The following is a 26143-nucleotide window of genomic DNA, read 5'->3' as shown; positions in this document are numbered from 1 at the left end:
GCCAGAGGCTCCAACGTTTGGGAGTTGCACAGCCCTCAGTCTTTTCATGTTTCGCGCAAAGAGTGAAGGGCCCTGTAATTTCTCCTTCTCATTCACATATGAAAAGAATGAGGGCTAATCAAAAAATGAATTAGAGCTGGACGTAGAAATGCAGCAGAAGGGCCAGCAAGCGCATTTCTAAGTTGCTCTATGAAGGATGCTTTTGTACTTGACAGATCAGTTTAATCCTACAGGTGCTCTAAAAGGAAGAATGCATTTGAGTCATCCTTGCTGAAAATCACACAGCCATTTATTCTAGGTTGCACTGAGTTTTCAGTCCTCTCCGCCTGCTAGCTTGTTGTTGCAATATGTCTCAATTCTGGAGAATTGTCTGCTATGCTGAAATGCGTGGCCCAGTTCAAATGTTCATCATATTTCCTGGAAAAATATCAAAAGGAAAACAAAGATTTGGTTTTGGGAAAATAATTTATTACACCTTGTGAAAATCAAAACTTTCACATTTGAGTCAAAAAAGAGAGGCTAGGTCTCACTATTTTGCTCAGGCTGTTTTACACGTACTGCTCACAGGTGCTGTCCTGCTACCAATGGGCATGGAAGCTTTGGCCTGCTCTGTTTCCAGCCTGGGTCGGTGCACCTCTCGTTACACAACCTGAAATTCTAGAGCTCCCTCTAGAACACCATATTGATGCCCAATGCAGCATGGACACCTGATCAACACAGCTGAGTGCAGCCCAGAACCCCTGAGCTCAAGCAATCCACAAGCCTCTGCCTCCCAAGTAACTAGGACAACAGGCATACGCCACCTTGCCCGGCAAACACTGCAGCTGTCCTAATGATGAAATGCATTCCATAAGTAAGGATAATGATAAAGTAAGGTGGAATGAATTGATGGTTTACCAACCATGTTTCAAGAAAATCAATTTCACTATCCTTCAAAGAAAGGAAAAAAATGTCTTATCAAGAAGCAGTGAGAATATGGGAAGGGCCTTTAAAAAAGATGTGGAGTTTCCTAAAGTAAAAAAGAGGGTTGAACTGATTGAAGGGAGAGAGGAAGTAGGGTCGGAAAGATTGTGACGGGGAAGTGAATACAACATAAATACTAGTATTTAGAGAGTGAGAGACAGGTAGAGGGACAGAAGGGAAAGGAAAGTGAGAGAGAAGAGCCAGGTTAGGGCTGAGTTTCTCTTTATCTGCCAGTGACTCCCTGTAGAAGCTTGCCGGCACAATTTAGGCTGTCCTGTAGGCATCCCTTGTTATGCCGAGCCAGCCAATATTGAGAAAAATAGCATGGGTCACAATGATGGAACTCGTCTGCAACATCGGAAGTTTTAAAGTGGTATGGATTGGGAGGGCTAGAAGAGTTACCATAAAGAATGAATACGCGTCATTCTGTTCTCTAGCCTCAACAGCTGCAAGAGAGGAACTCCTGCTGGCCAAGAAGACCAATGTCAGTTCAGCTTGAACAGGTGAAAGCATGCATGATTCTGCAAAGGTATGAGATTACACTTTTGCGTCAGAGGTGGTCAGGGGCTATTGCACATTAGGAAACCGTTTATTGAGGTCCAGTTGGATTACTCTATCTTCTACCACCTCAAAATCAGCTGCTCATGCAGTGTTCTATACCGATGAGCTATTTTCGTCCTCCCTGCCCCTTCCAGCTAGTGGGTCCTCTGACTAGGGAAAGTGATTCGAACAGATTTGCATATCTTTTCATAGGAGACTTCTTGACTTATTTTATACTGTGCCAAATCAAGGTAGATTGAGTAATGATCTTGACAGACCTATATTGGAGAACTGCAGTGTGAGAAAGTGGCTCTGTATATACTGTTCCCAAATAGGTACAGGGTGTACAGAGTCTACAGTCCCCAGAGGTTTGGCAGAGGCTAAAGTTAGATATAACCTTACTCTCTAAAGTGGTAGCTTGGTCGAGCAGTAAGGCAGTATCAGAGGACAGTGTAAAGTATTTGTTGCACACACTCAGTCAGCAAATGGTCTCACACACTCAATAACTGAACTCTAGTCCAATGGTTTATCTACAAAAAATATATGCTTGTTTTATTTTAGAACCAACAATAGGTATTAAAATATACTTTCTCAGAATGAGATGCTTTATATAAATACTTTTGCAATATGCAAGTGACTTTTGTAGAAAGTTACAAGTGGTTGCAATAGGCAACACAATTTTAAACTCAATAATGCATTGAGCTCAATGGAAGTTTCAAGTTATTTGCAACAGATTACTTTTAGGATTACTTTTGGATTTCCAGGACTGGATCCTAGATTCAGTCCTGGGTCAGTACTTGGAATCAAGTGATAAAAGTCGACTTAATTACTGTGATGATTTTTAGACAATATTTTGCTATTTTAAAAGTTGACAGAAAATATTTCATAGAAAACAGTCTAAGATTCCCTATGGCAGAAAATTCAAGTTGCAGGTATAGTATGTTCTCGTTACTTTTGTAATCCAGTACTGGGTGCCTAGACTCAGTACTGGGACCTTTATCCAAAACAGGTAAGTAATTACGTTTTCAGAAATTATACGATTTTTAAAGAATATTTAAAGTTTGCAGAAATTGACACTTAGAAGAAATTTCACAGAAAAACAGTCAATGATTTCCTATGGGAGAAAATTGGGTTACTGGTAAGTACAGTGGTAAGTATTTTTCAGAGTCAGTGCTGGGCACCAAGATCCAGCACTGGGAGCTCACCTAATAGCAGGTGAGTATTTTCGTTTTCGTTACTCGGCTGATTTTTGGTGAATATTTTAAATTTTGAAAAGTCCACACTTGGAAGAAATTTCAGGAAAAACCAGTCAATGTTACCCTATGGAGAAGATTGAGTTATCGGTTTAAAGGTAATTACTCGACTGGCAGAGTTAAGGTTCTGGGCATAGACCCAGGCGTCTCCCAGGGTCAGGTAGGTACAGTTGGTTCACCCTCAGCGGCACAAGGGCGGCCGGGTGCAGAGAGAGTTAGGCCCAATGTTATCCTATGAGAGGTAGGGGGGCCTTGGTTGGTGGCTGCTGACTAGCAGGCCACGTGGCTGTGGGAGCTGGGCTCCTGGTCACTTATCCAGGGCAAGTGGGGAAGTAGATAGATGTAGAGGTTGCACTGCCAGGGCCACTCGGACGGCTGGGTGCAGGGTGCTTTTGAGCATTCGGGCGCTCATTTGATTTGAATGGGAAATCTCTGGTTTAGAAAAAGACTGCAAGCTCGGGGACGAAGATTCTTCAGGTGCCACCACCACTTCGAGAGGTAAGTTGGGTAGTTGGAGGATAGGTAGGTACCCCGGGATTGGGCACAGGGGGTCGCGGAGCGCCGGGTGCAGGGGTACCTTTTGGTGTCAGGAAATCTTACCCTCTGTTGATCGCGGTTGGGGGGGCACCTGGTTCTGAGGCTGCAGGCTTCTTCAGGAGTGTCGAGGGAGGTCCTTGGGTGCTGGACTCGGGGTCACAGTCGCCGTGGGGTCGTCCTTGTGGTCTTTGTTCACTCTGGCACAGGCCAGGCTTGGTGGGTGCAGAGTGTGAAGGGTTCGCGGTTCCGGGCTGCTGCCAGGGATTAGAAGTAGATTTGAGTAGAGCCTCTACTCATGGGAGTCCCAGGGGTTTAGAGTCAAAAGGTAGCCAGGTCCTCCAGGGTTTGTGAGGTTGCTGGCCACAAGAGATGCCGGGTTGGAGCAGGAGCAGGTTCGAGGGTCGACAGGCCAGAGGCCCCAACGTTTGGGAGTTGCACAGCCCTCAGTCTTTTCATGTTTCGCTCAAAGAGTGAAGGGCCCTGTAATTTCTCCTTCTCATTCACATATGAAAAGAATGAGGGCTAATCAAAAAATGAATTAGAGCTGGACGTAGAAATGCAGCAGAAGGGCCAGCAAGCGCATTTCTAAGTTGCTCTATGAAGGATGCTTTTGTACTTGACAGATCAGTTTAATCCTACAGGTGCTCTAAAAGGAAGAATGCATTTGAGTCATCCTTGCTGAAAATCACACAGCCATTTATTCTAGGTTGCACTGAGTTTTCAGTCCTCTCCGCCTGCTAGCTTGTTGTTGCAATATGTCTCAATTCTGGAGAATTGTCTGCTATGCTGAAATGCGTGGCCCAGTTCAAATGTTCATCATATTTCCTGGAAAAATATCAAAAGGAAAACAAAGATTTGGTTTTGGGAAAATAATTTATTACACCTTGTAAAAATCAAAACTTTCACATTTGAGTCAAAAAAGAGAGGCTAGGTCTCACTATTTTGCTCAGGCTGTTTTACACGTACTGCTCACAGGTGCTGTCCTGCTACCAATGGGCATGGAAGCTTTGGCCTGCTCTGTTTCCAGCCTGGGTCGGTGCACCTCTTGTTACACAACCTGAAATTCTAGAGCTCCCTCTAGAACACCATATTGATGCCCAATGCAGCATGGACACCTGACCAACACAGCTGAGTGCAGCCCAGAACCCCTGAGCTCAAGCAATCCACAAGCCTCTGCCTCCCAAGTAACTAGGACAACAGGCACACGCCACCTTGCCCGGCAAACACTGCAGCTGTCCTAATGATGAAATGCATTCCATAAGTAAGGATAATGATAAAGTAAGGTGGAATGAATTGATGGTTTACCAACCATGTTTCAAGAAAATCAATTTCACTATCCTTCAAAGAAAGGAAAAAAATGTCTTATCAAGAAGCAGTGTGAATATGGGAAGGGCCTTTAAAAAAGATGTGGAGTTTCCTAAAGTAAAAAAGAGGGTTGAACTGATTGAAGGGAGAGAGGAAGTAGGGTCGGAAAGATTGTGACGGGGAAGTGAATACAACATAAATACTAGTATTTAGAGAGTGAGAGACAGGTAGAGGGACAGAAGGGAAAGGAGAATGAGAGTGAGAGAGAAGAGCCAGGTTAGGGCTGAGTTTCTCTTTATCTGCCAGTGACTCCCTGTAGAAGCTTGCCGGCACAATTTAGGCTGTCCTGTAGGCTTCCCTTGTTATGCCGAGCCAGCCAATATTGAGAAAAATAGCATGGGTCACAATGATGGAACTCGTCTGCAACATCGGAAGTTTTAAAGTAGTATGGAGTGGGAGGGCTAGAAGAGTTACCATAAAGAATGAATACACGTCATTCTGTTCTCTAGCCTCAACAGCTGCAAGAGAGGAACTCCTGCTGGCCAAGAAGACCAATGTCAGTTCAGCTTGAACAGGTGAAAGCATGCCTGATTCTGCAAAGGTATGAGATTACACTTTTGCGTCAGAGGTGATCAGGGGCTATTGCACATTAGGAAACCGTTTATTGAGGTCCAGTTGGATTACTCTATCTTCTACCACCTCAAAATCAGCTGCTCATGCAGTGTTCTATACCGATGAGCTATTTTGGTCCTCCCTGCCCCTTCCAGCTAGTGGGTCCCCTGACTAGGGAAAGTGATTCGAACAGATTTGCATATCTTTTCATAGGAGACTTCTTGACCTATTTTATACTGTGCCAAATCAAGGTAGATTGAGTAATGATCTTGACAGACCTATATTGGAGAACTGCAGTGTGAGAAAGTGGCTCTGTATATACTGTTCCCAAATAGGTACAGGGTGTACAGAGTCCACATTCCCCAGAGGTTTTTGCAGAGGCTAAAGTTAGATATAACCTTACTCTCTAAAGTGGTAGCTTGGTCGAGCAGTAAGGCAGTATCAGAGGACAGTGTAAAGCATTTGTTGCACACACTCAGTCAGCAAATGGTCTCACACACTCAATAACTGAACTCTAGGCCAATGGTTTATCTACAAAAAATATATGCTTGTTTTATTTTAGAACCAACAATAGGTATTAAAATATACTTTCTCAGAATGAGATGCTTTATATAAATACTTTTGCAATATGCAATTGACTTTTGTAGAAAGTTACAAGTGGTTGCAATAGGCAACAACATTTTAAACACAATAATGCATTGAGCTCAATGGAAGTTTCAAGTTATTTGCAACAGATTACTTTTAGGATTCCTTTTGGATTTCCAGGACTGGATCCTAGATTCAGTCCTGGGTCAGTACTTGGAATCAAGTGATAAAAGTCGACTTAATTACTGTGATGATTTTTAGACAATATTTTGCTATTTTAAAAGTTGACAGAAAATATTTCATAGAAAACAGTCTAAGATTCCCTATGGCAGAAAATTCAAGTTGCAGGTATAGTATGTTCTCGTTACTTTTGTAATCCAGTACTGGGTGCCTAGACTCAGTACTGGGACCTTTATCCAAAACAGGTAAGTAATTATGTTTTCAGAAATTATACGATTTTTAAAGAATATTTAAAGTTTGCAGAAATTGACACTTAGAAGAAATTTCACAGAAAAACAGTCAATGATTTCCTATGGGAGAAAATTGGGTTACCGGTAAGTACAGTTGTAAGTATTTTTCAGAGTCAGTGCTGGGCACCAAGATCCAGCACTGGGAGCTCACCTAATAGCAGGTGAGTATTTTCGTTTTCGTTACTCGGCTGATTTTTGGTGAATATTTTAAGTTTTGAAAAGTCCACACTTGGAAGAAATTTCAGGAAAAACCAGTCAATGTTACCCTATGGAGAAGATTGAGTTATCGGTTTAAAGGTAAGTACTCGACTGGCAGAGTTAAGGTTCTGGGCATAGACTCAGGCGTCTCCCAGGGTCAGGTAGGTACAGTTGGTTCACCCTCAGCGGCACAAGGGCGGCCGGGTGCAGAGAGAGTTAGGCCCAATGTTATCCTATGAGAGGTAGGGGGGCCTTGGTTGGTGGCTGCTGACTAGCAGGCCACGTGGCTGTGGGAGCTGGGCTCCTGGTCACTTATCCAGGGCAAGTGGGGAAGTAGATAGATGTAGAGGTTGCACTGCCAGGGCTACTCGGACGGCTGGGTGCAGGGTGCTTTTGAGCATTCGGGCGCTCAATTGATTTGAATGGGAAATCTCTGGTTTAGAAAAAGACTGCAAGCTCGGGGACGAAGATTCGTCAGGTGCCACCACCACTTTGAGAGGTAAGTTGGGTAGTTGGAGGATAGGTAGGTACCCCGGGATTGGGCACAGGGGGCCGCGGAGCGCCGGGTGCAGGGGTACCTTTTGGTGTCGGGAAATCTTACCCTCTGTTGATCGCGGTTGGGGGGGCACCTGGTTCTGAGGCTGCAGGCTTCTTCAGGAGTGTCGAGGGAGGTCCTTGTGTGCCGGACTCGGGGTCACAGTCGCCGTGGGGTCGTCCTTGTGGTCTTTGTTCACTCTGGCACAGGCCAGGCTTGGTGGGTGCAGAGTGTGAAGGGTTCGCGGTTCCGGGCTGCTGCCAGGGATTAGAAGTAGATTTGAGTAGAGCCTCTACTCATGGGAGTCCCAGGGGTTTAGAGTCAAAAGGTAGCCAGGTCCTCCAGGGTTTGTGAGGTTGCTGGCCACAAGAGATGCCGGGTTGGAGCAGGAGCAGGTTCGAGGGTCGACAGGCCAGAGGCTCCAACGTTTGGGAGTTGCACAGCCCTCAGTCTTTTCATGTTTCGCGCAAAGAGTGAAGGGCCCTGTAATTTCTCCTTCTCATTCACATATGAAAAGAATGAGGGCTAATCAAAAAATTAATTAGAGCTGGACGTAGAAATGCAGCAGAAGGGCCAGCAAGCGCATTTCTAAGTTGCTCTATGAAGGATGCTTTTGTACTTGACAGATCAGTTTAATCCTACAGGTGCTCTAAAAGGAAGAATGCATTTGAGTCATCCTTGCTGAAAATCACACAGCCATTTATTCTAGGTTGCACTGAGTTTTCAGTCCTCTCCGCCTGCTAGCTTGTTGTTGCAATATGTCTCAATTCTGGAGAATTGTCTGCTATGCTGAAATGCGTGGCCCAGTTCAAATGTTCATCATATTTCCTGGAAAAATATCAAAAGGAAAACAAAGATTTGGTTTTGGGAAAATAATTTATTACACCTTGTAAAAATCAAAACTTTCACATTTGAGTCAAAAAAGAGAGGCTAGGTCTCACTATTGTGCTCAGGCTGTTTTACACGTACTGCTCACAGGTGCTGTCCTGCTACCAATGGGCATGGAAGCTTTGGCCTGCTCTGTTTCCAGCCTGGGTCGGTGCACCTCTCGTTACACAACCTGAAATTCTAGAGCTCCCTCTAGAACACCATATTGATGCCCAATGCAGCATGGACACCTGATCAACACAGCTGAGTGCAGTCCAGAACCCCTGAGCTCAAGCAATCCACAAGCCTCTGCCTCCCAAGTAACTAGGACAACAGGCACACGCCACCTTGCCCGGCAAACACTGCAGCTGTCCTAATGATGAAATGCATTCCATAAGTAAGGATAATGATAAAGTAAGGTGGAATGAATTGATGGTTTACAAACCATGTTTCAAGAAAATCAATTTCACTATCCTTCAAAGAAAGTAAAAAAATGTCTTATCAAGAAGCAGTGAGAATATGGGAAGGGCCTTTAAAAAAGATGTGGAGTTTCCTAAAGTAAAAAAGAGGGTTGAACTGATTGAAGGGAGAGAGGAAGTAGGGTCTGAAAGATTGTGACGGGGAAGTGAATACAACATAAATACTAGTATTTAGAGAGTGAGAGACAGGTAGAGGGACAGAAGGGAAAGGAGCGTGAGAGAGAAGAGCCAGGTTAGGGCTGAGTTTCTCTTTATCTGCCAGTGACTCCCTGTAGAAGCTTGCCGGCACAATTTAGGCTGTCCTGTAGGCATCCCTTGTTATGCCGAGCCAGCCAATTTGAGAAAAATAGCATGGGTCACAATGATGGAACTCGTCTGCAACATCGGAAGTTTTAAAGTGGTATGGATTGGGAGGGCTAGAAGAGTTACCATAAAGAATGAATACACGTCATTCTGCTCTCTAGCCTCAACAGCTGCAAGAGAGGAACTCCTGCTGGCCAAGAAGACCAATGTCAGTTCAGCTTGAACAGGTGAAAGCATGCCTGATTCTGCAAAGGTATGAGATTACACTTTTGCCTCAGAGGTGGTCAGGGGCTATTGCACATTAGGAAACCGTTTATTGAGGTCCAGTTGGATTACTCTATCTTCTACCACCTCAAAATCAGCTGCTCATGCAGTGTTCTATACCGATGAGCTATTTTGGTCCTCCCTGCCCCTTGCAGCTAGTGGGTCCCCTGACTAGGGAAAGTGATTCGAACAGATTTGCATATCTTTTCATAGGAGACTTCTTGACTTATTTTATACTGTGCCAAATCAAGGTAGATTGAGTAATGATCTTGACAGACCTATATTGGAGAACTGCAGTGTGAGAAAGTGGCTCTGTATATACTGTTCCCAAATAGATACAGGGTGTACAGAGTCCACAGTCCCCAGAGGTTTGGCAGAGGCTAAAGTTAGATATAACCTTACTCTCTAAAGTGGTAGCTTGGTCAAGCAGTAAGGCAGTATCAGAGGACAGTGTAAAGTATTTGTTGCACACACTCAGTCAGCAAATGGTCTCACACACTCAATAACTGAACTCTAGTCCAATGGTTTATCTACAAAAAATATATGCTTGTTTTATTTTAGAACCAACAATAGGTATTAAAATATACTTTCTCAGAATGAGATGCTTTATATAAATACTTTTGCAATATGCAAGTGACTTTTGTAGAAAGTTACAAGTGGTTGCAATAGGCAACAAAATTTTAAACTCAATAATGCATTGAGCTCAATGGAAGTTTCAAGTTATTTGCAACAGATTACTTTTAGGATTACTTTTGGATTTCCAGGACTGGATCCTAGATTCAGTCCTGGGTCAGTACTTGGAATCAAGTGATAAAAGTCGACTTAATTACTGTGATGATTTTTAGACAATATTTTGCTATTTTAAAAGTTGACAGAAAATATTTCATAGAAAACAGTCTAAGATTCCCTATGGCAGAAAATTCAAGTTGCAGGTATAGTATGTTCTCGTTACTTTTGTAATCCAGTACTGGGTGCCTAGACTCAGTACTGGGACCTTTATCCAAAACAGGTAAGTAATTACGTTTTCAGAAATTATACGATTTTTAAAGAATATTTAAAGTTTGCAGAAATTGACACTTAGAAGAAATTTCACAGAAAAACAGTCAATGATTTCCTATGGGAGAAAATTGGGTTACTGGTAAGTACAGTGGTAAGTATTTTTCAGAGTCAGTGCTGGGCACCAAGATCCAGCACTGGGAGCTCACCTAACAGCAGGTGAGTATTTTCGTTTTCGTTACTCGGCTGATTTTTGGTGAATATTTTAAATTTTGAAAAGTCCACACTTGGAAGAAATTTCAGGAAAAAACAGTCAATGTTACCCTATGGAGAAGATTGAGTTATCGGTTTAAAGGTAAGTACTCGACTGGCAGAGTTAAGGTTCTGGGCATAGACCCAGGCGTCTCCCAGGGTCAGGTAGGTACAGTTGGTTCACCCTCAGCGGCACAAGGGCGGCCGGGTGCAGAGAGAGTTAGGCCCAATGTTATCCTTATGAGAGGTAGGGGGGCCTTGGTTGGTGGCTGCTGACTAGCAGGCCACGTGGCTGTGGGAGCTGGGCTCCTGGTCACTTATCCAGGGCAAGTGGGGAAGTAGATAGATGTGGAGGTTGCACTGCCAGGGCCACTCGGACGGCTGGGTGCAGGGTGCTTTTGAGCATTCGGGCGCTCATTTGATTTGAATGGGAAATCTCTGGTTTAGAAAAAGACTGCAAGCTCGGGGACGAAGATTCTTCAGGTGCCACCACCACTTCGAGAGGTAAGTTGGGTAGTTGGAGGATAGGTAGGTACCCCGGGATTGGGCACAGGGGGCCGCGGAGCGCCGGGTGCAGGGGTACCTTTTGGTGTCGGGAAATCTTACCCTCTGTTGATCGCGGTTGGGAGGGCACCTGGTTCTGAGGCTGCAGGCTTCTTCAGGAGTGTCGAGGGAGGTCCTTGGGTGCCGGACTCGGGGTCACAGTCGCCGTGGGGTCGTCCTTGTGGTCTTTGTTCACTCTGGCACAGGCCAGGCTTGGTGGGTGCAGAGTGTGAAGGGTTCGCGGTTCCGGGCTGCTGCCAGGGATTAGAAGTAGATTTGAGTAGAGCCTCTACTCATGGGAGTCCCAGGGGTTTAGAGTCAAAAGGTAGCCAGGTCCTCCAGGGTTTGTGAGGTTGCTGGCCACAAGAGATGCCGGGTTGGAGCAGGAGCAGGTTCGAGGGTCGACAGGCCAGAGGCCCCAACGTTTGGGAGTTGCACAGCCCTCAGTCTTTTCATGTTTCGCTCAAAGAGTGAAGGGCCCTGTAATTTCTCCTTCTCATTCACATATGAAAAGAATGAGGGCTAATCAAAAAATGAATTAGAGCTGGACGTAGAAATGCAGCAGAAGGGCCAGCAAGCGCATTTCTAAGTTGCTCTATGGAGGATGCTTTTGTACTTGACAGATCAGTTTAATCCTACAGGTGCTCTAAAAGGAAGAATGCATTTGAGTCATCCTTGCTGAAAATCACACAGCCATTTATTCTAGGTTGCACTGAGTTTTCAGTCCTCTCCGCCTGCTAGCTTGTTGTTGCAATATGTCTCAATTCTGGAGAATTGTCTGCTATGCTGAAATGCGTGGCCCAGTTCAAATGTTCATCATATTTCCTGGAAAAATATCAAAAGGAAAACAAAGATTTGGTTTTGGGAAAATAATTTATTACACCTTGTAAAAATCAAAACTTTCACATTTGAGTCAAAAAAGAGAGGCTAGGTCTCACTATTTTGCTCAGGCTGTTTTACACGTACTGCTCACAGGTGCTGTCCTGCTACCAATGGGCATGGAAGCTTTGGCCTGCTCTGTTTCCAGCCTGGGTCGGTGCACCTCTTGTTACACAACCTGAAATTCTAGAGCTCCCTCTAGAACACCATATTGATGCCCAATGCAGCATGGACACCTGACCAACACAGCTGAGTGCAGCCCAGAACCCCTGAGCTCAAGCAATCCACAAGCCTCTGCCTCCCAAGTAACTAGGACAACAGGCACACGCCACCTTGCCCGGCAAACACTGCAGCTGTCCTAATGATGAAATGTATTCCATAAGTAAGGATAATGATAAAGTAAGGTGGAATGAATTGATGGTTTACCAACCATGTTTCAAGAAAATCAATTTCACTATCCTTCAAAGAAAGGAAAAAAATGTCTTATCAAGAAGCAGTGTGAATATGGGAAGGGCCTTTAAAAAAGATGTGGAGTTTCCTAAAGTAAAAAAGAGGGTTGAACTGATTGAAGGGAGAGAGGAAGTAGGGTCGGAAAGATTGTGACGGGGAAGTGAATACAACATAAATACTAGTATTTAGAGAGTGAGAGACAGGTAGAGGGACAGAAGGGAAAGGAGAATGAGAGTGAGAGAGAAGAGCCAGGTTAGGGCTGAGTTTCTCTTTATCTGCCAGTGACTCCCTGTAGAAGCTTGCCGGCACAATTTAGGCTGTCCTGTAGGCTTCCCTTGTTATGCCGAGCCAGCCAATATTGAGAAAAATAGCATGGGTCACAATGATGGAACTCGTCTGCAACATCGGAAGTTTTAAAGTAGTATGGAGTGGGAGGGCTAGAAGAGTTACCATAAAGAATGAATACACGTCATTCTGTTCTCTAGCCTCAACAGCTGCAAGAGAGGAACTCCTGCTGGCCAAGAAGACCAATGTCAGTTCAGCTTGAACAGGTGAAAGCATGCCTGATTCTGCAAAGGTATGAGATTACACTTTTGCGTCAGAGGTGATCAGGGGCTATTGCACATTAGGAAACCGTTTATTGAGGTCCAGTTGGATTACTCTATCTTCTACCACCTCAAAATCAGCTGCTCATGCAGTGTTCTATACCGATGAGCTATTTTGGTCCTCCCTGCCCCTTCCAGCTAGTGGGTCCCCTGACTAGGGAAAGTGATTCGAACAGATTTGCATATCTTTTCATAGGAGACTTCTTGACCTATTTTATACTGTGCCAAATCAAGGTAGATTGAGTAATGATCTTGACAGACCTATATTGGAGAACTGCAGTGTGAGAAAGTGGCTCTGTATATACTGTTCCCAAATAGGTACAGGGTGTACAGAGTCCACAGTCCCCAGAGGTTTGGCAGAGGCTAAAGTTAGATATAACCTTACTCTCTAAAGTGGTAGCTTGGTCGAGCAGTAAGGCAGTATCAGAGGACAGTGTAAAGCATTTGTTGCACACACTCAGTCAGCAAATGGTCTCACACACTCAATAACTGAACTCTAGGCCAATGGTTTATCTACAAAAAATATATGCTTGTTTTATTTTAGAACCAACAATAGGTATTAAAATATACTTTCTCAGAATGAGATGCTTTATATAAATACTTTTGCAATATGCAATTGACTTTTGTAGAAAGTTACAAGTGGTTGCAATAGGCAACAACATTTTAAACACAATAATGCATTGAGCTCAATGGAAGTTTCAAGTTATTTGCAACAGATTACTTTTAGGATTACTTTTGGATTTCCAGGACTGGATCCTAGATTCAGTCCTGGGTCAGTACTTGGAATCAAGTGATAAAAGTCGACTTAATTACTGTGATGATTTTTAGACAATATTTTGCTATTTTAAAAGTTGACAGAAAATATTTCATAGAAAACAGTCTAAGATTCCCTATGGCAGAAAATTCAAGTTGCAGGTATAGTATGTTCTCGTTACTTTTGTAATCCAGTACTGGGTGCCTAGACTCAGTACTGGGACCTTTATCCAAAACAGGTAAGTAATTATGTTTTCAGAAATTATACGATTTTTAAAGAATATTTAAAGTTTGCAGAAATTGACACTTAGAAGAAATTTCACAGAAAAACAGTCAATGATTTCCTATGGGAGAAAATTGGGTTACTGGTAAGTACAGTTGTAAGTATTTTTCAGAGTCAGTGCTGGGCACCAAGATCCAGCACTGGGAGCTCACCTAATAGCAGGTGAGTATTTTCGTTTTCGTTACTCGGCTGATTTTTGGTAAATATTTTAAGTTTTGAAAAGTCCACACTTGGAAGAAATTTCAGGAAAAACCAGTCAATGTTACCCTATGGAGAAGATTGAGTTATCGGTTTAAAGGTAAGTACTCGACTGGCAGAGTTAAGGTTCTGGGCATAGACTCAGGCGTCTCCCAGGGTCAGGTAGGTACAGTTGGTTCACCCTCAGCGGCACAAGTGCGGCCGGGTGCAGAGAGAGTTAGGCCCAATGTTATCCTATGAGAGGTAGGGGGGCCTTAGTTGGTGGCTGCTGACTAGCAGGCCACGTGGCTGTGGGAGCTGGGCTCCTGGTCACTTATCCAGGGCAAGTGGGGAAGTAGATAGATGTAGAGGTTGCACTGCCAGGGCCACTTGGACGGCTGGGTGCAGGGTGCTTTTGAGCATTCGGGCGCTCAATTGATTTGAATGGGAAATCTCTGGTTTAGAAAAAGACTGCAAGCTCGGGGACGAAGGTTCTTCAGGTGCCACCACCACTTCGAGAGGTAAGTTGGGTAGTTGGAGGATAGGTAGGTACCCCGGGATTGGGCACAGGGGGCCGCGGAGCGCCGGGTGCAGGGGTACCTTTTGGTGTCGGGAAATCTTACCCTCTGTTGATCGCGGTTGGGGGGGCACCTGGTTCTGAGGCTGCAGGCTTCTTCAGGAGTGTCGAGGGAGGTCCTTGGGTGCCGGACTCGGGGTCACAGTCGCCGTGGGGTCGTCCTTGTGGTCTTTGTTCACTCTGGCACAGGCCAGGCTTGGTGGGTGCAGAGTGTGAAGGGTTCGCGGTTCCGGGCTGCTGCCAGGGATTAGAAGTAGATTTGAGTAGAGCCTCTACTCATGGGAGTGCCAGGGGTTTAGAGTCAAAAGGTAGCCAGGTCCTCCAGGGTTTGTGAGGTTGCTGGCCACAAGAGATGCCGGGTTGGAGCAGGAGCAGGTTCGAGGGTCGACAGGCCAGAGGCTCCAACGTTTGGGAGTTGCACAGCCCTCAGTCTTTTCATGTTTCGCTCAAAGAGTGAAGGGCCCTGTAATTTCTCCTTCTCATTCACATATGAAAAGAATGAGGGCTAATCAAAAAATGAATTAGAGCTGGACGTAGAAATGCAGCAGAAGGGCCAGCAAGCGCATTTCTAAGTTGCTCTATGAAGGATGCTTTTGTACTTGACAGATCAGTTTAATCCTACAGGTGCTCTAAAAGGAAGAATGCATTTGAGTCATCCTTGCTGAAAATCACACAGCTATTTATTCTAGGTTGCACTGAGTTTTCAGTTCTCTCCGCCTGCTAGCTTGTTGTTGCAATATGTCTCAATTCTGGAGAATTGTCTGCTATGCTGAAATGCGTGGCCCAGTTCAAATGTTCATCATATTTCCTGGAAAAATATCAAAATGAAAACAAAAATTTGGTTTTGGGAAAATAATTTATTACACCTTGTAAAAATCAAAACTTTCACATTTGAGTCAAAAAAGAGAGGCTAGGTCTCACTATTTTGCTCAGGCTGTTTTACACGTACTGCTCACAGGTGCTGTCCTGCTACCAATGGGCATGGAAGCTTTGGCCTGCTCTGTTTCCAGCCTGGGTCGGTGCACCTCTCGTTACACAACCTGAAATTCTAGAGCTCCCTCTAGAACACCATATTGATGCCCAATGCAGCATGGACACCTGATCAACACAGCTGAGTGCAGCCCAGAACCCCTGTGCTCAAGCAATCCACAAGCCTCTGCCTCCCAAGTAACTAGGACAACAGGCACACGCCACCTTGCCCGGCAAACACTGCAGCTGTCCTAATGATGAAATGCATTCCATAAGTAAGGATAATGATAAAGTAAGGTGGAATGAATTGATGTTTTACCAACCATGTTTCAAGAAAATCAATTTCACTATCCTTCAAAGAAAGGAAAAAAATGTCTTATCAAGAAGCAGTGTGAATATGGGAAGGGCCTTTAAAAAAGATGTGGAGTTTCCTAAAGTAAAAAAGAGGGTTGAACTGATTGAAGGGAGAGAGGAAGTAGGGTCGGAAAGATTGTGACGGGGAAGTGAATACAACATAAATAATAGTATTTAGAGAGTGAGAGACAGGTAGAGGGACAGAAGGGAAAGGAGAGTGAGAGAGAAGAGCCAGGTTAGGGCTGAGTTTCTCTTTATCTGCCAGTGGCTCCCTGTAGAAGCTTGCCGGCACAATTTAGGTTGTCCTGTAGGCTTCCCTTGTTATGCCGAGCCAGCCAATATTGAGAAAAATAGCACGGGTCACAATGATGGAACTCGTCTGCAACATCGGAAGTTTTAAAGTAGTATGGAGTGGGAGGGCTAGAAGAGTTACCATAAAGAATGAATACACGTCATTCTGTTCTCTAGCCTCAACAGCTGCAAGAGAGGAACTCCTGCTGGCCAAGAAGACCAATGTCAGTTCAGCTTGAACAGGTGAAAGCATGCCTGATTCTGCAAAGGTATGAGATTACACTTTTGCGTCAGAGGCGGTCAGGGGATATTGCACATTAGGAAACCGTTTATTGAGGTCCAGTTGGATTACTCTATCTTCTACCACCTCAAAATCAGCTGCTCATGCAGTGTTCTATACCGATGAGCTATTTTGGTCCTCCCTGCCCTTTCCAGCTAGTGGGTCCCCTGACTAGGGAAAGTGATTCGAACAGATTTGCATATCTTTTCATAGGAGACTTCTTGACCTATTTTATACTGTGCCAAATCAAGGTAGATTGAGTAATGATCTTGACAGACCTATGTTGGAGAACTGCAGTGTGAGAAAGTGGCTCTGTATATACTGTTCCCAAATAGGTACAGGGTGTACAGAGTCCACAGTCCCCAGAGGTTTGGCAGAGGCTAAAGTTAGATATAACCTTACTCTCTAAAGTGGTAGCTTGGTCGAGCAGTAAGGCAGTATCAGAGGACAGTGTAAAGCATTTGTTGCACACACTCAGTCAGCAAATGGTCTCACACACTCAATAACTGAACTCTAGGCCAATGGTTTATCTACAAAAAATATATGCTTGTTTTATTTTAGAACCAACAATAGGTATTAAAATATACTTTCTCAGAATGAGATGCTTTATATAAATACTTTTGCAATATGCAATTGACTTTTGTAGAAAGTTACAAGTGGTTGCAATAGGCAACAACATTTTAAACACAATAATGCTTTGAGCTCAATGGAAGTTTCAAGTTATTTGCAACAGATTACTTTTAGGATTACTTTTGGATTTCCAGGACTGGATCCTAGATTCAGTCCTGGGTCAGTACTTGGAATCAAGTGATAAAAGTCGACTTAATTACTGTGATGATTTTTAGACAATATTTTGCTATTTTAAAAGTTGACAGAAAATATTTCATAGAAAACAGTCTAAGATTCCCTATGGCAGAAAATTCAAGTTGCAGGTATAGTATGTTCTTGTTACTTTTGTAATCCAGTACTGGGTGCCAAGACTCAGTACTGGGACGTTTATCCAAAACAGGTAAGTAATTACGTTTTCAGAAATTATACGATTTTTAAAGAATATTTAAAGTTTGCAGAAATTGACACTTAGAAGAAATTTCACAGAAAAACAGTCAATGATTTCCTATAGGAGAATATTGGGTTACTGGTAAGTACAGTTGTAAGTATTTTTCAGAGTCAGTGCTGGGCACCAAGATCCAGCACTGGGAGCTCACCTAATAGCAGGTGAGTATTTTCGTTTTCGTTACTCGGCTGATTTTTGGTGAATATTTTAAGTTTTGAAAAGTCCACACTTGGAAGAAATTTCAGGAAAAACCAGTCAATGTTACCCTATGGAGATGATTGAGTTATCGGTTTAAAGGTAAGTACTCGACTGGCAGAGTTAAGGTTCTGGGCATAGACTCAGGCGTCTCCCAGGGTCAGGTAGGTACAGTTGGTTCACCCTCAGCGGCACAAGGGCGGCCGGGTGCAGAGAGAGTTAGGCCCAATGTTATCCTATGAGAGGTAGGGGGGCCTTGGTTGGTGGCTGCTGACTAGCAGGCCACGTGGCTGTGGGAGCTGGGTTCCTGGTCACTTATCCAGGGCAAGTGGGGAAGTAGATAGATGTAGAGGTTGCACTGCCAGGGCCACTCGGACGGCTGGGTGCAGGGTGCTTTTGAGCATTCGGGCGCTCAATTGATTTGAATGGGAAATCTCTGGTTTAGAAAAAGACTGCGAGCTCGGGGACGAAGATTCTTCAGGTGCCACCACCACTTCGAGAGGTAAGTTGGGTAGTTGGAGGATAGGTAGGTACCCCGGGATTGGGCACAGGGGGCCGCGGAGCGCCGGGTGCAGGGGTACCTTTTGGTGTCGGGAAATCTTACCCTCTGTTGATCGCGGTTGGGGGGGCACCTGGTTCTGAGGCTGCAGGCTTCTTCAGGAGTGTCGAGGGAGGTCCTTGGGTGCCGGACTCGGGGTCACAGTCGCCGTGGGGTCGTCCTTGTGGTCTTTGTTCACTCTGGCACAGGCCAGGCTTGGTGGGTGCAGAGTGTGAAGGGTTTGCGGTTCCGGGCTGCTGCCAGGGATTAGAAGTAGATTTGAGTAGAGCCTCTACTCATGGGAGTCCCAGGGGTTTAGAGTCAAAAGGTAGCCAGGTCCTCCAGGGTTTGTGAGGTTGCTGGCCACAAGAGATGCCGGGTTGGAGCAGGAGCAGGTTCGAGGGTCGACAGGCCAGAGGCTCCAACGTTTGGGAGTTGCACAGCCCTCAGTCTTTTCATGTTTCGCTCAAAGAGTGAAGGGCCCTGTAATTTCTCCTTCTCATTCACATATGAAAAGAATGAGGGCTAATCAAAAAATGAATTAGAGCTGGACGTAGAAATGCAGCAGAAGGGCCAGCAAGCGCATTTCTAAGTTGCTCTATGAAGGATGCTTTTGTACTTGACAGATCAGTTTAATCCTACAGGTGCTCTAAAAGGAAGAATGCATTTGAGTCATCCTTGCTGAAAATCACACAGCCATTTATTCTAGGTTGCACTGAGTTTTCAGTCCTCTCCGCCTGCTAGCTTGTTGTTGCAATATGTCTCAATTCTGGAGAATTGTCTGCTATGCTGAAATGCGTGGCCCAGTTCAAATGTTCATCATATTTCCTGGAAAAATATCAAAAGGAAAACAAAGATTTGGTTTTGGGAAAATAATTTATTACACCTTGTAAAAATCAAAACTTTCACATTTGAGTCAAAAAAGAGAGGCTAGGTCTCACTATTTTGCTCAGGCTGTTTAACACGTACTGCTCACAGGTGCTGTCCTGCTACTAATGGGCATGGAAGCTTTGGCCTGCTCTGTTTCCAGCCTGGGTCGGTGCACCTCTTGCTACACAACCTGAAATTCTAGAGCTCCCTCTAGAACACCATATTGATGCCCAATGCTCCATGGACACCTGATCAACACAGCTGAGTGCAGCCCAGAACCCCTGAGCTCAAGCAATCCACAAGCCTCTGCCTCCCAAGTAACTAGGACAACAGGCACACGCCACCTTGCCCGGCAAACACTGCAGCTGTCCTAATGATGAAATGCATTCCATAAGTAAGGATAATGATAAAGTAAGGTGGAATGAATTGATGGTTTACCAACCATGTTTCAAGAAAATCAATTTCACTATCCTTCAAAGAAAGGAAAAAAATGTCTTATCAAGAAGCAGTGTGAATATGGGAAGGGCCTTTAAAAAAGAGGTGGAGTTTCCTAAAGTAAAAAAGAGGGTTGAACTGATTGAAGGGAGAGAGGAAGTAGGGTCGGAAAGATTGTGACGGGGAAGTGAATACAACATAAATACTAGTATTTAGAGAGTGAGAGACAGGTAGAGGGACAGAAGGGAAAGGAGAGTGAGAGAGAAGAGCCAGGTTAGGGCTGAGTTTCTCTTTATCTGCCAGTGGCTCCCTGTAGAAGCTTGCCGGCACAATTTAGGCTGTCCTGTAGGCTTCCCTTGTTATGCCGAGCCAGCCAATATTGAGAAAAATAGCATGGGTCACAATGATGGAACTCGTCTGCAACATCGGAAGTTTTAAAGTAGTATGGAGTGGGAGGGCTAGAAGAGTTACCATAAAGAATGAATACACGTCATTCTGTTCTCTAGCCTCAACAGCTGCAAGAGAGGAACTCCTGCTGGCCAAGAAGACCAATGTCAGTTCAGCTTGAACAGGTGAAAGCATGTCTTATTCTGCAAAGGTATGAGATTACACTTTTGCATCAGAGGTGGTCAGGGGCTATTGCACATTAGGAAACCGTTTATTGAGGTCCAGTTGGATTACTCTATCTTCTACCACCTCAAAATCAGCTGCTCATGCAGTGTTCTATACCGATGAGCTATTTTCGTCCTCCCTGCCCTTTCCAGCTAGTGGGTCCCCTGACTAGGGAAAGTGATTCAAACAGATTTGCATATCTTTTCATAGGAGACTTCTTGACCTATTTTATACTGTGCCAAATCAAGGTAGATTGAGTAATGATCTTGACAGACCTATATTGGAGAACTGCAGTGTGAGAAAGTGGCTCTGTATATACTGTTCCCAAATAGGTACAGGGTGTACAGAGTCCACAGTTCCCAGAGGTTTGGCAGAGGCTAAAGTTAGATATAACCTTACTCTCTAAAGTGGTAGCTTGGTCGAGCAGTAAGGCAGTATCAGAGGACAGTGTAAAGCATTTGTTGCACACACTCAGTCAGCAAATGGTCTCACACACTCAATAACTGAACTCTAGGCCAATGGTTTATCTACAAAAAATATATGCTTGTTTTATTTTAGAACCAACAATAGGTAATAAAATATACTTTCTCAGAATGAGATGCTTTATATAAATACTTTTGCAATATGCAATTGACTTTTGTAGAAAGTTACAAGTGGTTGCAATAGGCAACAACATTTTAAACACAATAATGCTTTGAGCTCAATGGAAGTTTCAAGTTATTTGCAACAGATTACTTTTAGGATTACTTTTGGATTTCCAGGACTGGATCCTAGATTCAGTCCTGGGTCAGTACTTGGAATCAAGTGATAAAAGTCGACTTAATTACTGTGATGATTTTTAGACAATATTTTGCTATTTTAAAAGTTGACAGAAAATATTTCATAGAAAACAGTCTAAGATTCCCTATGGCAGAAAATTCAAGTTGCAGGTATAGTATGTTCTTGTTACTTTTGTAATCCAGTACTGGGTGCCAAGACTCAGTACTGGGACGTTTATCCAAAACAGGTAAGTAATTACGTTTTCAGAAATTATACGATTTTTAAAGAATATTTAAAGTTTGCAGAAATTGACACTTAGAAGAAATTTCACAGAAAAACAGTCAATGATTTCCTATGGGAGAAAATTGGGTTACTGGTAAGTACAGTTGTAAGTATTTTTCAGAGTCAGTGCTGGGCACCAAGATCCAGCACGGGGAGCTCACCTAATAGCAGGTGAGTATTTTCGTTTTCGTTACTCGGCTGATTTTTGGTGAATATTTTAAGTTTTGAAAAGTCCACACTTGGAAGAAATTTCAGGAAAAACCAGTCAATGTTACCCTATGGAGAAGATTGAGTTATCGGTTTAAAGGTAAGTACTCGACTGGCAGAGTTAAGGTTCTGGGCATAGACTCAGGCGTCTCCCAGGGTCAGGTAGGTACAGTTGGTTCACCCTCAGCGGCACAAGGGCGGCCGGGTGCAGAGAGAGTTAGGCCCAATGTTATCCTATGAGAGGTAGGGGGGCCTTGGTTGGTGGCTGCTGACTAGCAGGCCACGTGGCTGTGGGAGCTGGGCTCCTGGTCACTTATCCAGGGCAAGTGGGGAAGTAGATAGATGTAGAGGTTGCACTGCCAGGGCCACTCGGACGGCTGGGTGCAGGGTGCTTTTGAGCATTCGGGCGCTCAATTGATTTGAATGGGAAATCTCTGGTTTAGAAAAAGACTGCAAGCTCGGGGACGAAGATTCTTCAGGTGCCACCACCACTTCGAGAGGTAAGTTGGGTAGTTGGAGGATAGGTAGGTACCCCGGGATTGGGCACAGGGGGCCGCGGAGCGCCGGGTGCAGGGGTACCTTTTGGTGTCGGGAAATCTTACCCTCTGTTGATCGCGGTTGGGGGGGCACCTGGTTCTGAGGCTGCAGGCTTCTTCAGGGGTGTCGAGGGGGGTCCTTGGGTGCCGGACTCGGGGTCACAGTCGCCGTGGGGTCGTCCTTGTGGTCTTTGTTCACTCTGGCACAGGCCAGGCTTGGTGGGTGCAGAGTGTGAAGGGTTCGCGGTTCCGGGCTGCTGCCAGGGATTAGAAGTAGATTTGAGTAGAGCCTCTACTCATGGGAGTCCCAGGGGTTTAGAGTCAAAAGGTAGCCAGGTCCTCCAGGGTTTGTGAGGTTGCTGGCCACAAGAGATGCCGGGTTGGAGCAGGAGCAGGTTCGAGGGTCGACAGGCCAGAGGCTCCAACGTTTGGGAGTTGCACAGCCCTCAGTCTTTTCATGTTTCGCTCAAAGAGTGAAGGGCTCTGTAATTTCTCCTTCTCATTCACATATGAAAAGAATGAGGGCTAATCAAAAAATGAATTAGAGCTGGACGTAGAAATGCAGGAGAAGGGCCAGCAAGCGCATTTCTAAGTTGCTCTATGAAGGATGCTTTTGTACTTGACAGATCAGTTTAATCCTACAGGTGCTCTAAAAGGAAGAATGCATTTGAGTCATCCTTGCTGAAAATCACACAGCCATTTATTCTAGGTTGCACTGAGTTTTCAGTCCTCTCCGCCTGCTAGCTTGTTGTTGCAATATGTCTCAATTCTGGAGAATTGTCTGCTATGCTGAAATGCGTGGCCCAGTTCAAATGTTCATCATATTTCCTGGAAAAATATCAAAAGGAAAACAAAGATTTGGTTTTGGGAAAATAATTTATTACACCTTGTAAAAATCAAAACTTTCACATTTGAGTCAAAAAAGAGAGGCTAGGTCTCACTATTTTGCTCAGGCTGTTTTACACGTACTGCTCACAGGTGCTGTCCTGCTACCAATGGGCATAGAAGCTTTGGCCTGCTCTGTTTCCAGCCTGGGTCAGTGCACCTCTTGTTACACAACCTGAAATTCTAGAGCTCCCTCTAGAACACCATATTGTTGCCCAATGCAGCATGGACACCTGAACAACACAGCTGAGTGCAGCCCAGAACCCCTGAGCTCAAGCAATCCACAAGCCTCAGCCTCCCCAGTAACTAGGACAACAGGCACACGCCACCTTGCCCGGTAAACACTGCAGCTGTCCTAATGATGAAATGCATTCCATAAGTAAGGATAATGATAAAGTAAGGTGGAATGAATTGATGGTTTACCAACCATGTTTCAAGAAAATCAATTTCACTATCCTTCAAAGAAAGGAAAAAAATGTCTTATCAAGAAGCACTGTGAATATGGGAAGGGCCTTTAAAAAAGATGTGGAGTTTCCTAAAGTAAAAAAAAGGGTTGAACTGATTGAAGGGAGAGAGGAAGTAGGGTCGGAAAGATTGTGACGGGGAAGTGAATACAACATAAATACTAGTATTTAGAGAGTGAGAGACAGGTAGAGGGACAGAAGGGAAAGGAGAGTGAGAGTGAGAGAGAAGAGCCAGGTTAGGGCTGAGTTTCTCTTTATCTGCCAGTGACTCCCTGTAGAAGCTTGCCGGCACAATTTAGGCTGTCCTGTAGGCATCCCTTGTTATGCCGAGCCAGCCAATATTGAGAAAAATAGCATGGGTCACAATGATGGAACTCGTCTGCAACATCGGAAGTTTTAAAGTAGTATAGAGTGGGAGGGCTAGAAGAGTTACCATAAAGAATGAATACACGTCATTCTGTTCTCTAGCCTCAACAGCTGCAAGAGAGGAACTCCTGCTGGCCAAGAAGACCAATGTCAGTTCAGCTTGAACAGGTGAAAGCATGCCTGATTCTGCAAAGGTATGAGATTACACTTTTGCGTCAGAGGTGGTCAGGGGCTATTGCACATTAGGAAACCGTTTATTGAGGTCCAGTTGGATTACTCTATCTTCTACCACCTCAAAATCAGCTGCTCATGCAGTGTTCTATACCGATGAGCTATTTTCGTCCTCCCTGCCCCTTCCAGCTAGTGGGTCCTCTGACTAGGGAAAGTGATTCGAACAGATTTGCATATCTTTTCATAGGAGACTTCTTGACTTATTTTATACTGTGCCAAATCAAGGTAGATTGAGTAATGATCTTGACAGACCTATATTGGAGAACTGCAGTGTGAGAAAGTGGCTCTGTATATACTGTTCCCAAATAGGTACAGGGTGTACAGAGTCTACAGTCCCCAGAGGTTTGGCAGAGGCTAAAGTTAGATATAACCTTACTCTCTAAAGTGGTAGCTTGGTCGAGCAGTAAGGCAGTATCAGAGGACAGTGTAAAGCATTTGTTGCACACACTCAGTCAGCAAATGGTCTCACACACTCAATAACTGAACTCTAGGCCAATGGTTTATCTACAAAAAATATATGCTTGTTTTATTTTAGAACCAACAATAGGTATTAAAATATACTTTCTCAGAATGAGATGCTTTATATAAATACTTTTGCAATATGCAATTGACTTTTGTAGAAAGTTACAAGTGGTTGCAATAGGCAACAAAATTTTAAACACAATAATGCATTGACCTCAATGGAAGTTTCAAGTTATTTGCAACAGATTACTTTTAGGATTACTTTTGGATTTCCAGGACTGGATCCTAGATTCAGTCCTGGGTCAGTACTTGGAATCAAGTGATAAAAGTCGACTTAATTACTGTGATGATTTTTAGACAATATTTTGCTATTTTAAAAGTTGACGGAAAATATTTCATAGAAAACAGTCTAAGATTCCCTATGGCAGAAAATTCAAGTTGCAGGTATAGTATGTTCTCGTTACTTTTGTAATCCAGTACTGGGTGCCTAGACTCAGTACTGGGACCTTTATCCAAAACAGGTAAGTAATTACGTTTTCAGAAATAATACGATTTTTAAAGAATATTTAATATTTAAAGTTTGCAGAAATTGACACTTAGAAGAAATTTCACAGAAAAACAGTCAATGATTTCCTACGGGAGAAAATTGGGTTACTGGTAAGTACAGTTGTAAGTATTTTTCAGAGTCAGTGCTGGGCACCAAGATCCAGCACTGGGAGCTCACCTAATAGCAGGTGAGTATTTTCGTTTTCGTTACTCGGCTGATTTTTGGTGAATATTTTAAGTTTTGAAAAGTCCACACTTGGAAGAAATTTCAGGAAAAACCAGTCAATGTTACCCTATGGAGAAGATTGAGTTATCGGTTTAAAGGTAAGTACTCGACTGGCAGAGTTAAGGTTCTGGGCATAGACTCAGGCGTCTCCCAGGGTCAGGTAGGTACAGTTGGTTCACCCTCAGCGGCACAAGGGCGGCCGGGTGCAGAGAGAGTTAGGCCCAATGTTATCCTATGAGAGGTAGGGGGGCCTTGGTTGGTGGCTGCTGACTAGCAGGCCACGTGGCTGTGGGAGCTGGGCTTCTGGTCACTTATCCAGGGCAAGTGGGGAAGTAGATAGATGTAGAGGTTGCACTGCCAGGGCCACTCGGACGGCTGGGTGCAGGGTGCTTTTGAGCATTCGGGCGCTCAATTGATTTGAATGGGAAATCTCTGGTTTAGAAAAAGACTGCAAGCTCGGGGACGAAGATTCTTCAGGTGCCACCACCACTTCGAGAGGTAAGTTGGGTAGTTGGAGGATAGGTAGGTACCCCGGGATTGGGCACAGGGGGCCGCGGAGCGCCGGGTGCAGGAGTACCTTTTGGTGTCGGGAAATCTTACCCTCTGTTGATCGCGGTTGGGGGGGCACCTGATTCTGAGGCTGCAGGCTTCTTCAGGAGTGTCGAGGGAGGTCCTTGCGTGCCGGACTCGGGGTCACAGTCGCCGTGGGGTCGTCCTTGTGGTCTTTGTTCACTCTGGCACAGGCCAGGCTTGGTGGGTGCAGAGTGTGAAGGGTTCGCGGTTCCGGGCTGCTGCCAGGGATTAGAAGTAGATTTGAGTAGAGCCTCTACTCATGGGAGTCCCAGGGGTTTAGAGTCAAAAGGTAGCCAGGTCCTCCAGGGTTTGTGAGGTTGCTGGCCACAAGAGATGCCGGGTTGGAGCAGGAGCAGGTTCGAGGGTCGACAGGCCAGAGGCTCCAACGTTTGGGAGTTGCACAGCCCTCAGTCTTTTCATGTTTCGCTCAAAGAGTGAAGGGCCCTGTAATTTCTCCTTCTCATTCACATATGAAAAGAATGAGGGCTAATCAAAAAATGAATTAGAGCTGGACGTAGAAATGCAGGAGAAGGGCCAGCAAGCGCATTTCTAAGTTGCTCTATGAAGGATGCTTTTGTACTT

General features: G+C 44.6%; 7 non-coding genes across 7 annotated transcripts; all 7 read right to left on the bottom strand.

The window, feature by feature from the left end:
- Positions 1-513: 513 nt before the first annotated feature.
- LOC146854379 (signal recognition particle RNA) lies at positions 514-813 on the bottom strand. Its single transcript, XR_014959065.1, has one exon.
- Positions 814-4214: 3401 nt separating this feature from the next.
- LOC146854378 (signal recognition particle RNA) lies at positions 4215-4514 on the bottom strand. The gene has a single exon (XR_014959194.1).
- Positions 4515-7922: 3408 nt separating this feature from the next.
- On the bottom strand, positions 7923-8222 carry LOC146854377 (signal recognition particle RNA). Its single transcript, XR_014959136.1, has one exon.
- A 3401-nt stretch (positions 8223-11623) lies between these two features.
- Positions 11624-11923, bottom strand: LOC146854376 (signal recognition particle RNA). Its single transcript, XR_014959193.1, has one exon.
- Positions 11924-15330: 3407 nt separating this feature from the next.
- Positions 15331-15630, bottom strand: LOC146854375 (signal recognition particle RNA). Its single transcript, XR_014959197.1, has one exon.
- A 3401-nt stretch (positions 15631-19031) lies between these two features.
- LOC146854374 (signal recognition particle RNA) lies at positions 19032-19331 on the bottom strand. The gene has a single exon (XR_014981759.1).
- A 3401-nt stretch (positions 19332-22732) lies between these two features.
- LOC146854373 (signal recognition particle RNA) lies at positions 22733-23032 on the bottom strand. Its single transcript, XR_014981719.1, has one exon.
- Positions 23033-26143: the final 3111 nt, after the last annotated feature.

The sequence above is a fragment of the Triturus cristatus genome, chromosome 4_1 (genome assembly GCF_964204655.1).
Source record: "Triturus cristatus chromosome 4_1, aTriCri1.1, whole genome shotgun sequence".
Classification (NCBI taxonomy): Eukaryota; Metazoa; Chordata; class Amphibia; order Caudata; family Salamandridae; genus Triturus; species Triturus cristatus.
This window is presented reverse-complemented; position numbering and strand designations above follow the sequence as displayed.